Below are 11,778 nucleotides of genomic sequence, written 5' to 3'. Positions count from 1 at the left end.
ACACCGATGAAAACATATGGAGGCAATTGATAAACATTACCATTGTGGTTTTCATGTTGTGGTTCTCAGTCTCACTTGAAAATTTAGGACTCCTGGGTTACCGCCAACCCATACGCATTTCATCTAGGATTCAAACCCGAGATCTCTTGGATATGAGTCGAGCTTACTAGCTCCAGCATTACGGATCAGTAACCGGTATACTACTAACTAACTAATGGGATGCATACACCCGGGGGCGCGTCGCTTCACTCACTCACCCCCCATACTCCCGGCGTTCCTTCCTAGCAAACTCCCACGCAATCGCCCTGTCCACCCCAAGTCCCTCCCGGCAGAATCGGCTGACTTGCCCCAGCCATGAATTGCGAGGGGGTTTCCTTGATCTCCTCCACTCAGGACTGTCTCGTACTGAAACAACCCTGTGTGCAGGAGCGGCGCCCGGGATGCGCGACACGTTCTCATAGAGCCGGAGTTGGTGTTCACGGACTAAGCTGGTAATATGCCTCGATTCAGTCTCACGGAGTAGTCGCTGGTTAGAAAGGAAGTCGTTCCAGCGATACCCCATGATCCTGCGAAGGCACTTGGTACCAAAGGCATCGACACGCCTTTCTAAGTCACTATTCATTGTCCATGTCTCACAGCCATACAGTAAGACAGGAAGTACAAGGGATTTAAAGATTCGAATCTTTGTCCGCCTGCATATATATCGTCAACGCCATATACTCATATTGAGTGAGTACATAACACCGTGAGCCAGGCCAACCTGTCGAGTGACTTTCTGGTGAGATCTCTCTGTACACAATGTTTTGTACTTCTGCCCCGCTTCTCTTCAATTGTCGTTTCCATTCTCTCAGCTGTTTCGTTTCGGTGGACACCTTTTTAGGTTTTGATGGTGTGTTTTTCCCAGCAGTTTCAAGCGCATTTTCCATGATGAGGGAGGAAAAGTTGTCACACTCCTCGTCGAAGTCTTCTGATGTTGTTAAAGCCTTTTATCTGTTGGTGAGCAACATCTGAAATTCTTCTGTCTTAGCTGATAAGGCCTCTGTGTTCTTTGAATGAGTCTCGCCCTCTCCAGCTTTGGTGTTAATAGTTAGGAAGCCTATTACCATGCGGTGATCGCTTCCTGTATAAAAGCTGTTAATGACGGAGACATCTGTGAAAATGTATGGATTGTTTGTTAGTTTGAAATCGATTTCATTTTTTGTGGCACCATTAAAGGATATTTATGTCCAGGGCCTGTTGGGTCTCTTCTTGAAGAATGTGTTCATGACATTCAGCTGGTATCTCGGCAAAATTGACTCCGATGTGTTTCCAAGTCCGACTTTAGCGTTGAAGTCGTCCATGACAGTGTTGAAATGGGCTCTATTGTTGCTTACAAGGTTGTCGATATCTTCGTAGACAATGGCCACTTTTTCATTAGCATGGTCTGTGGCCGGGAGATAAACATGGATGCTGTAGAGATAATACTTCCTGTTGATCCTGATTATAAGTTGGGCCACTCTGTCTGATATGCCTTTGAGGTTGGTGACGTTGCCGGCAATGCGTTTGTAAACCACGTAGCAGACTCCCTTCTGACAGGGCTCGCCATCTTTGAGGAAGAAATGGTGGACACTATTGACAACGGTGAGGGATCCTTCTCCCTTCCTTATTAGAGCAGGAGCCCAGAGGGTTGGGGGTAGCCGGAATACTAACCAATTTTCCTTCCTGCCAGTGTTCCATACGTGCATTGTTGCATATGAAACTGGACGACTGGCATGATATCTGTGGTGGGTGTGGCTTCAGCAGCCATTTAAATTCGACACCTCAGCTACCCTAGGTTAGCTTTTTGACCTAACCACTTATAAGTACCTAGAATGTATGAGTTGTGGGTGGAGTTGTTCCAAAAAATTGATGACAGCAATTTTTGGTGGTGGGATGGACCTGCCAGTCCCAATTATGTAAGCCACTCCAGCTACCCTAGGTCAGCCTGAGAGCTAACTTCTCAGAACCTTTGCCAAAATGTTTGTGAGGATCCCAGGAGTCATAAATGGCCAATGACAGCAGTTTCCAATGGTGGGGTACCCCATGCCAGCCCCCCAAAGTGCCATGCCCCAAAGTTACCCTAGGTCAGCCTGAGAGCTAACTTCTCAGAACCTTTGCCAAAATGTTTGTGAGGGCCCCAGGAGTCATAAATGGCCAATGACAGCAGTTTCCAATGGTGGGGTACCCCCGCCAGCCCCCCCCCCCAAAGTGCCACGCCCCCAAAGCTAACCTAGGTCAACATGTGAGCTTACTTCTCAGAACCTTCAAAAATGTGTTTTAGAGCCTGTAAAATTGCTGTTATTGGAAACAAAGTGATAAAGATAATGATTTTTACTACTACATTTAATATCGTTTTATTATTTTTTCTAAAATGTTTGTCTACATTTAATTGGTTGCAACATACATGTACAACACTCTAATTGAACTTCAAGATCTGCGACAAAATCTGAAATGAAAATAGTGTAGAGCAAGATGCTTCAAAAACTTGAGAATTATAAGAAACAGTGTCCGTGATATTATCCTCTACCAGTAATGCAATCAACTTCAGTCGATCCACATATAGTCTTTGATTTCACATCCCTTGGACATTGTAAAAGCTAGTCACGTCATGGAAATGAATCTATCAATCAATGAATACATGCACAGTCAAATTTATATTTCACTATCGTCATCAGAGTCTGTATCTTCACTCCAAGCTTCTATATCAGTTTCCTCGTCGGAGCCCATCAGGTCAGATTCCTCATCTGCAGCAATTTCCTGACTGTCGATTTCCTCACTGTGTAGTGAACGTGGCATTTCTTCACCTCTGAACCAAAGTGGCTCTAGGAGGTTATCTCTAAGGCACCATCCGTAATCACTGGGTGATTCGTTACACATAGGAGCAGGCGAATCAGCATTGCACCACAGAGCAGCAACATAGCTTGATCTTCGAATCTTCTCTTTTAATGCCTTGTATGAAGGTGGTAGGAGAGCACAGTCCAGCTTCTTGACATGCGAGAGTTGCTTCTCCTGAAAAGATGGGAAGGATGCTGAAAATTTTCTAAGTGATTACGATATAAAGTGTTAGACCCATTCTCCCTCCATTTCTCTGGCTACAAGATTACCTTCTCAACCTTTCCAGTCATATCGATCAGTCTCAGGTATCGGGCTTCATTGACGTCTTCAGTCTTGTCTTGACCATACATTTGGCAGGTAAATGCAGATATTGCCTCAGTGTCTAGGTTACCAATTTTCCCAAGGCCAACGAATGCTTCTATGAATCTGCCTGTTGTGTCCTTCTCTAAGATCTGGAGCGGTTTAAGTTGAAATCAAAGTCTTAGTTGATAGAGTAATGTATTTATAGCATTGACATTGAATAGAAAGGAACCTAGGAAAGTTTCTTCCTAGGCCCTATATCATTGCACCTCTCGCTATTGCAAGTTTTGAACGCAGAGGTCTCACAAACCCACCTGTAGAAAGCAGAGGTAAAGTCACATCCAGTGAATGCATGGAACCCCGGTAGCGCTTCTGGTAGACCTGTCTTCATGTCTTCTAGACCATCGGTGATGTTGCTGACGTTGATGTACCTACGGCTGTTCCCCATGCCACACTCCATAATGACAGTCTTGGCTGCACGAACCTCTGGACGTTGTCTCGCCAGCATCCCGATCAAGATCACCAGAACATCTGTATCAGAGGCTCTCACACAGATGTGGCTCGCTGAAGTGTTGGCAACGTGGAAGGATATGAGGGTATCAGCCTCCTCATGGTTTCCCTGATATTCCGCAGGTCTTGTAACGGTGATGTGGTGGCTTTCCTTGTCTGGTACGAAGCTCAAGCAATCTCCACCAAAGGATGCAATGACAGTTTTACCTTCCAGAATGTGCCAGTAATGTTCCTTCCCCCATTCCTGCAGTAGAAATCTCCCCAACTGATCTTTGAACATCCCATTTGCCAGTAACTTTTTTCCACTTTGCCTGATGGTCTGCTCTGGTCCGGTTATGTTGTAAGCCGAGTCAACTGCTCCTCGAAGGTTTCTTTCGCTTCCTTTGATCGAATCTTCTAGGTACTTATCAAGGCAGATGTGAACCTCTTTTCCCTTTGAGGCACAGATGACCGACAATATCGTCCGCGCAATTGATGCATAGGATGCTCCAATGGAGGTCTGCGATAGGATGGAGTGCAGGAGAAGTCCTCCATCATACACGTGTGTGTAGAGCTCAGGGTGGTCGAGTTCATTGATGGTTTCCATCTGTACAGCTTCCAGATGATGCAGGAGAGAAGATTTGTCGGTCTTGACCAGGGAACCATCGCAGTGGGCAAACGCTAGAGGGTATTTGATTATTGGGTATTTTAAGATGTGTCTGAGGTCCACGGCGGAGTCTTGAGAGGCGACAACGATCATTTTGACAAATGCATCCCTGAGGTTCTCGGCATTGGTCTGTGCCCTCTTTGATGCACTTGCCAACGGCCCCTTTTTCGTGTTCTCTGCGGCGAAGTTAGCGACTTTGACTTTCTTTATGGGTTGGGTGAAGCGTTTCCTGTTTTCGTCCCATTCTTCTTCGAACTTCTCTCTAGCTTCTTGGCCTCTTCGTATCGTCGAAAGAAGATAACTTTGTGTTGCTGCGTTTGCTGCACGTCCAGTGGCAATGTTCACTAAAGTTGATAGCCTCATCGCTGAAGGGGTTGCAGAAGGTGTCGATTGTCTTTCCAAGAGCTTTCATTTGGATATTGTCCTTATTGATTTGTGATGGATGACATTGTGCTGCAGTGCCGTTTTCCTGCTCTATCCCGACCAATGATTTCAGCTCCGAAACCGCAAGAGCCCTCTGTGTCATTGTCAACGCCCATCGGCGCAAGGCTTGGCCTTATTTGTTTCCATATCGCCAATACACCACCAACACACCTGAAACACATCCTTTCTAGAGAGGGGTTAAGTTTGTATAAGGGACAGGTTTAAAGAGAAGGATTTAGCAAGAATTAGTGAGTCAAAGACAATTACTGCTAAAACGAGTAATACATGTAATACCTTTATAGCCTAAGGGTTACAAAGTATCCTGTTTCTGGATGTACTTGTGACACCTTTGCATGGGCAGTTCAACTTCATACCATGTTTTTGGGAGTTATGTGTAGCCTAGCTCGCGTGGACCTAGGTTAGCATGGGGTGCGTGGCACTTTGGGGGGGGGGGGGGGGGCTGGCGGGGGTTTCCCACCATTGGAAACTGCTGTCATTGGCCATTTATGACTCCTGGGGCCCTCACAAACATTTTGGCAAAGGTTCTGAGAAGTTAGCTCTCAGGCTGACCTAGGGTAACTTTGGGGGCATGGCACTTTGGGCGGGGCTGGCGGGGGTACCCCACCATTGGAAACTGCTGTCATTGGCCATTTATGACTCCTGGGATCCTCACAAACATTTTGGCAAAGGTTCTGAGAAGTTAGCTCTCAGGCTGACCTAGGGTAGCTGGAGTGGCTTACATAATTGGGACTGGCAGGTCCATCCCACCACCAAAAATTGCTGTCATCAATTTTTTGGAACAACTCCACCCACAACTCATACATTCTAGGTACTTATAAGTGGTTAGGTCAAAAAGCTAACCTAGGGTAGCTGAGGTGTCGAATTTAAATGGCTGCTGAAGCCACACCCACCACAGATATCATGCCAGTCGTCCAGTTTCATATGCAACAATGCACGTATGGAACACTGGCAGGAAGGAAAATTGGTTAGTATTCCGACTACCCCCAACCCTCTGGGCTCCCGGTCTATATGGACTCGCAGATGCCAATGATGTCGAACTTGATTCTCTCAACTTCTTCATCAATTTCAAACATCCTGTGGTCCGAAAAAAGTGTTCTTGCATTTTACATACAGATCTTCAGTTTCCATTGGCAGCTTGTTCAAACCAATGATTCTTAGCATCAAATGCACCTTCATCGTGCCTCCCGCTGTCTTGCGTGTTGATTCAAGCTTATTAGTGAGCGCTAACGCTAACCGCTAACTTTTTTTTACATGGATTTAGCTTTGGTTTAGTATTTTGGCTCTAAAACTCTTGAAAACAGACTAGTGACCTGAAATTTCATTTTTTTGTAGCTTAGACATAGAACTTTCCAGAAAGGTATAGCATGCATGGTTTCCTTGGGTTAGCACATGACGCACCGGAAGTGCAAGACGTTGGCGTTCGTCATATCTCTTGATTTAAGGGCAAAGTACTTCTCCAGGTGGGCAACGGGTTCTGGAACTTCTGGGACTCCTGGCCATCAGCCTGCGTGTCCTCCGCCTCACCCACAGCTGCTGCCGGCTCTTTAAGGCATCTGACTAGGCCATAGTGAAGGAGTACTCCAGTCGTCATGAAACGTGCATGGTTTGAGGTCAGTATTATACTGATTATTCAAAGGCAAATATCAAGATGATATCTCAAGAACTTTTTTTTAATAAATTTAAAACCACTTTTTTTCGTATCATCACTACCATCGATAAAATGAGATGAGCTCCTGTGTTTTTCATCCGAATTCAATTTTCTTTACATAGGATTATAAAATGGACTTTCCTTTACATCGTCTTGCCAGAGAATACATGGATTTGAATAAGCATCATACTTACGAATTGTCAAAGCAACGTACTCATTTTCGACGTTTTTTTTGTTTTGTTTCCCCCTTCTTGCGACTAACCTATAGAACGTAGATAATAAAAAAAGCTGGCAAGACGATAAAGTTCATACAATGCGCTTTTCAAAACTGCAAACATATCTAAAATCGGTTGAAAACTTTCCAAACTCAGGAATTTTGAAGTTAGGAAAATTACTTTTGGAGTTATTAGCGTTTAAACTTTTTACTTACTTCGCCACCCTTTCATCTTTTTCTAGGCGTTTGTTTTGGCCAACAAATATCATCATATCATTATTCATTGTATTCTTCAACAGTTTGGATGACAGCATTTGATTTTGATAGCTACCGGTCCCCTCCTCTTGATAAGGATACTATCGATCTAGTGTCCACCTCAATCGCAAGACCAATACCAATGTGACTTGTGTGGCCTCGAGTCATCCAGGAGCCGTCATAGCTTACGTCGATATGTCCATAAGGCCATTATCCCTCTGCCCAAGCCTGGCATAGTATTGTTTTACGGCTTTGTGGCCTTCGTTGATGGTTGTGTTTTAGAATTCTTCCATTTTCTCGAAGAGATATTGTGCATGGGGCTCGTACCCCTTAGAATGTAGGCATGGCCGTTTCATTGAAGGTGCCAATGCAGAGAAGCCATGGTTACTGAGCATGGTGTGCAGTACTAGGGCTAGATCGTTCTCTGTGAAGCCTCCTTTAGTTGTAGTGGCTGGTGTAGTGGATCGTGAGGTGAGAGTCTGGCTTTTCTCGCACAAACATTCAACTTCAAGACCGCAGTCTATCCCCTGGTTGTCAGCTTTTACAAAAAAATCTCCTCCACACTCCTTGGGCTGTGCTTTCTTGACTAATTCTTGGAGTTGAACATTTGACACGATGTATATCTCCTCGTCGCGTCTTGGTGGTGGTAATGGTGGGAGAGAGCAGCTTAGCCTTGAAGTTGCTGCTGCTTCCCTTAGGCCACCACAATCACATTTATGGGCCATAGCCAGCTACTTAGAGGCGTATGAAAAAAAAAAAAGGGAAAAGTAGTATTTACAAAAAACAAAAAAACAAAAAAACGGGATATTCAAATTACGCGGGGTCCTTTAATTAAGCGCGTGGGATGCAATTTTAAGGGCTTAAGACTGATCACCAAGAAGACATGAGTGTCCCAAGACACTCTACATACATGGTTTCATTTTATGCCAAAATAAAAATAAAAACATTTTTCGAGGGTATACTGACCTGGTCAGATCCCTTAACAGGGTCAGTATCCTCAGGCGGAACAAAAACGTCCTCGCTCGGGTCACCTTCAATGACGTCGATAACGATAAACAAGGCGACAATAATGAAGGTAACTACACAGTGACAACGTCTCGGCTGAACTGTACAAAGAGCCCAACAAGCAACAACGAGAATAGTAAAGAAAGAAACCTCCAGTTTATCCTAAATCCGTATATTTTACCCAACATTTCACGCATATTTACGCATTTTCTACTTTTTTCCATAACTGACATTTTTTTTAGTATTTTAAGTTTATTTCTCGTCAGGTAGAAACTATCAAATTCTTGTTATTAAATTTCAAGTTCAAAGAGTTGGAAATGGAAGATGCATTACCCTAAAATACCAAAAGGTTTCCCAAATAACTGTCCAAATACCCTACTTTAAGGCGTAATTTACCCAAAAGTGGAAGCCATGGATTTATTGTGCCTTACGGCTCAACTGGTGCTGTGTCTGCCCACAACGGACAGGAACAAACCTGTATGAATTTTTTAGTGAACTTAAAAGTTAGCGGAGAAGAAACTACTTACAACGAAAGGTAATTGGTCCGCTAACTATTTCCAAAGTTAGCAAAAACGCTAATCAGACAACGAAAAGACTTAGCTTCGCTAATTAGCGGTTAGCGAGATTAGCGGAACTAGTGCCAACCACTGTATATATATATATATATATATATATATATATATATATATATATATATATATATATATATATATATATATATATATATATATATATATATATATATATATATATATATATATATATATATATATATATATATATATATATATATATATATATATATATATATATATATATATATATATATATATATATATATATATATATATATATATATATATATATATATATATATATATATATATATATATATATATATATATATATATATATATATATATATATATATATATATATATATATATATATATATATATATATATATATATATATATATATATATATATATATATTAATTAAATGTATTATTCATAAATGAGAAGAAATATGGTTGAACACTAAAAAAGTAAGAAATACCATGTATAATAAGGCCCTTAATATAGGTTGATATATATAATGAAATGATTATAAAAAATAGTAACTTTTTATTTAGATATCTTAAAGTGGTTTTAATACAAGTTAGTTAACATACTGAAGTGTTCATATATGAATTTTTATGCAGACATTTTTTTTTTTTTGTGCCGTCAGAAAAGTTTTTCGTCGCGGCGCGTGAAATGAGTCAGATTCGGCGAATGTTAATAAAAACTCACTCATATGCATTACTTTACAATTTTGCATTCTTCCTTTAGAAGTTTAGTATGTAGATCTAACAGATCTAACCTTTAATTGCAATGCTAGCAAATATTATGTGAATATTGAACAAGAAATTGGCATATATATATATATATATATATATATATATATATATATATATATATATATATATATATATATATATATATATATATATATATATATATAATATGGTATGGTATGGCGCCCATCTTGTATATCAGCCCCCTCCTTCACCTGGAGCTGGATCCGCCACTGCCTATCTGGATAGAGTTTCCTTATCCCCTTATAAATATCAACAATTACTGAGGTCCTAACGCCTCTTCTCAGACGCCGTATTATTTCCTGTTACTTCTTTTAACCATGAAAACACTTGTTTTCCCTAGAGAAAAATTCATAAGTTACACAATTATTACACTAAATTATCTGTTCGATTTCACCAGGCCTGTCCAGAAAACTGGACAGCAGGGCTGCATAAGCACAAAAGCCACATGAACGCTCGTCACACGGCAGCACAACAATACAAACTGGTAACTCCGAAGCTCTTAGCATTGTCGGACATTCACCGTCCCATCCACGACGCAAAGTAGGCCTCTTGCCGGAATCCCGGCATAGTCTGGTGATCTACGTAAATAAGGTTTTGATCGCAAAAGATGTAATGGGTTTTAATTGTACACATTCGAAATCAACAAAGACATTCGCTGGGTGAGTGAAATAGGCTTGGTAACCATGTTGTGAGTGTCAGTAATATAGATACATTCAAGAAAAGGTTTGATAGGTTCATGGATAGTTAGGAAACACAAACAAACAAACGCACATACACCCTCCCCCCCCTCCACACACACACACACACAGAGGCAGTGGCTGAGTGGTTAGCGTGCTGACGCGGCTTTCAAAAAGACGCAGGTTTGCGTCCCGCCCGCCGCGACAAACAAGTTGGCAATTTTTCAGTCATCGACGAATGGCCTAAGACTACCCACATACTGTCCTGAAGACCATCTTTAAACCCGGACTCTAGATTCTTTCGAAAAGAGGATCAAAGGTTAACTCCGGGTAGCAGCATGAGCCAAGCATGATGGCGCCACTTTAAACACGTGACCCCACCAAGAAAGCCAACTGGCGCTTTAGGCCAAACGCAAAACACACACACAAAAAAAAAGCGAATTCACATAATAAAAAATATATAAAGATACATCAAAATAAAAATGGTAAGAAAATTTTCCTCATCCTCTTTCTTCTCTTCATTCATCTCCTGCTTCTCAGTCACCTTGAATCACCATTACCCCCTCCATCACCACTGCCATCACCAAGACGTTGGCAAGGAACCAAGGAAGGGAGGGAGATATAAGGAGGAAGGGAAGCAAGGAAGGAGGGAAGGAAGGAAAGAAGGAAACGGTGCCAACACGAAGCCAAACTAGTAGGAAATTAAGTTTTTTATGTGACTTGAGTTTTGCTGAGAAAGGAAGCCAAGGGAAGGTATGGAATGGAGAAGTGGATGAATGAAGACATAGACAAATGGTGGCAAGGGGATGGAGAAAATGGAGGAGAGCTGAGATAAAAGGTAGGTTTGAAAGAAAGGAGGGATGCTTATGTAGGATATAAGGGAAATATTTGGAAAAGTAAATGATTGGAGACATAATATAGCATGGTTGTTATAGGAGATAAGAAAAGAAAGGATAGATCGAGATGAAAAAAGATGAAAAAATTGGAGTACAGAGATAAATGGGTTATAAAAATAAATTATATAAAAAAAAAGAATTATTCAGTCAACTGGGGACTACGACAGAGACTACTTTGCTTCACCTACACTACGACGCCATCCCAGGAGATCTCCTCTACTCAAGCTCATCCCTTTACTGTCCAAATCCCTTACGCACGAGTTAACCAGCATCTTCACTCTTTCATCCCTCACGCTGGTAAACTCTGGAACAATCTTCCTTCATCTGTATTTCCTCCTGCCTACGACTTGAACTCTTTCAAGAGGAGGATATCAGGACACCTCTCCTCCCGAAACTGACCCCTCTTTCGGCCACCTCTTTGGATTCTTTTTAGGAGCAGCGAGTAGCGGTTTTTTTTAATATTTTTTTTCCTTTTTTTGTGTGCCCTTGAGCTGTCTCCTTTGTTGAAAAAATAAAGTCATGACGGAACTTTGCACGCAATGCCCTTCACAGTCACCTTGCTGTGATCACTACATACCTGTTAATCAGGACTGGTATACATGACGTGTCACAATGCACATCTACTGGTTGCTGTTGTAGAGTGCTTGCACACTTTGATAAACGAAAGCAAGCCAGCTCTTCACAAGAACAGAGTCAGGACTGAACGTCCCTTAACACTCCATTACCTAACAAGATTAAGCAAGTGCTCAAGAGGACAAGAATGGCCAAGCAACAAATATTGATATACAGGCCATGGTTTGCCTTCCATTACACGATTTATATCTGCTGGGTCAGGATGACGACACGTTTTCTTTCTGTTGTTCAGCGTGACTCAGCTTGACCTGGTATTGATTTTTTCGAGGTAGGGTGGGAGCGCGGTCGATCGATATCGGCAGCAAGAGTTGCCTAGTGTCTTTGGCGTAGATTATTC

General features: G+C 41.9%; 1 protein-coding gene across 1 annotated transcript in view; it reads right to left on the bottom strand.

Moving 5' to 3' along the window:
* The window catches only part of LOC127007598 (uncharacterized), a 221,191-nt gene that overhangs the window by 1,937 nt on the left and 207,476 nt on the right, over nt 1-11,778 (bottom strand). The window lies entirely within an intron of this gene.

This window comes from Eriocheir sinensis, chromosome 36, assembly GCF_024679095.1.
Source record: "Eriocheir sinensis breed Jianghai 21 chromosome 36, ASM2467909v1, whole genome shotgun sequence".
Lineage (NCBI taxonomy): Eukaryota > Metazoa > Arthropoda > Malacostraca > Decapoda > Varunidae > Eriocheir > Eriocheir sinensis.
This window is presented reverse-complemented; position numbering and strand designations above follow the sequence as displayed.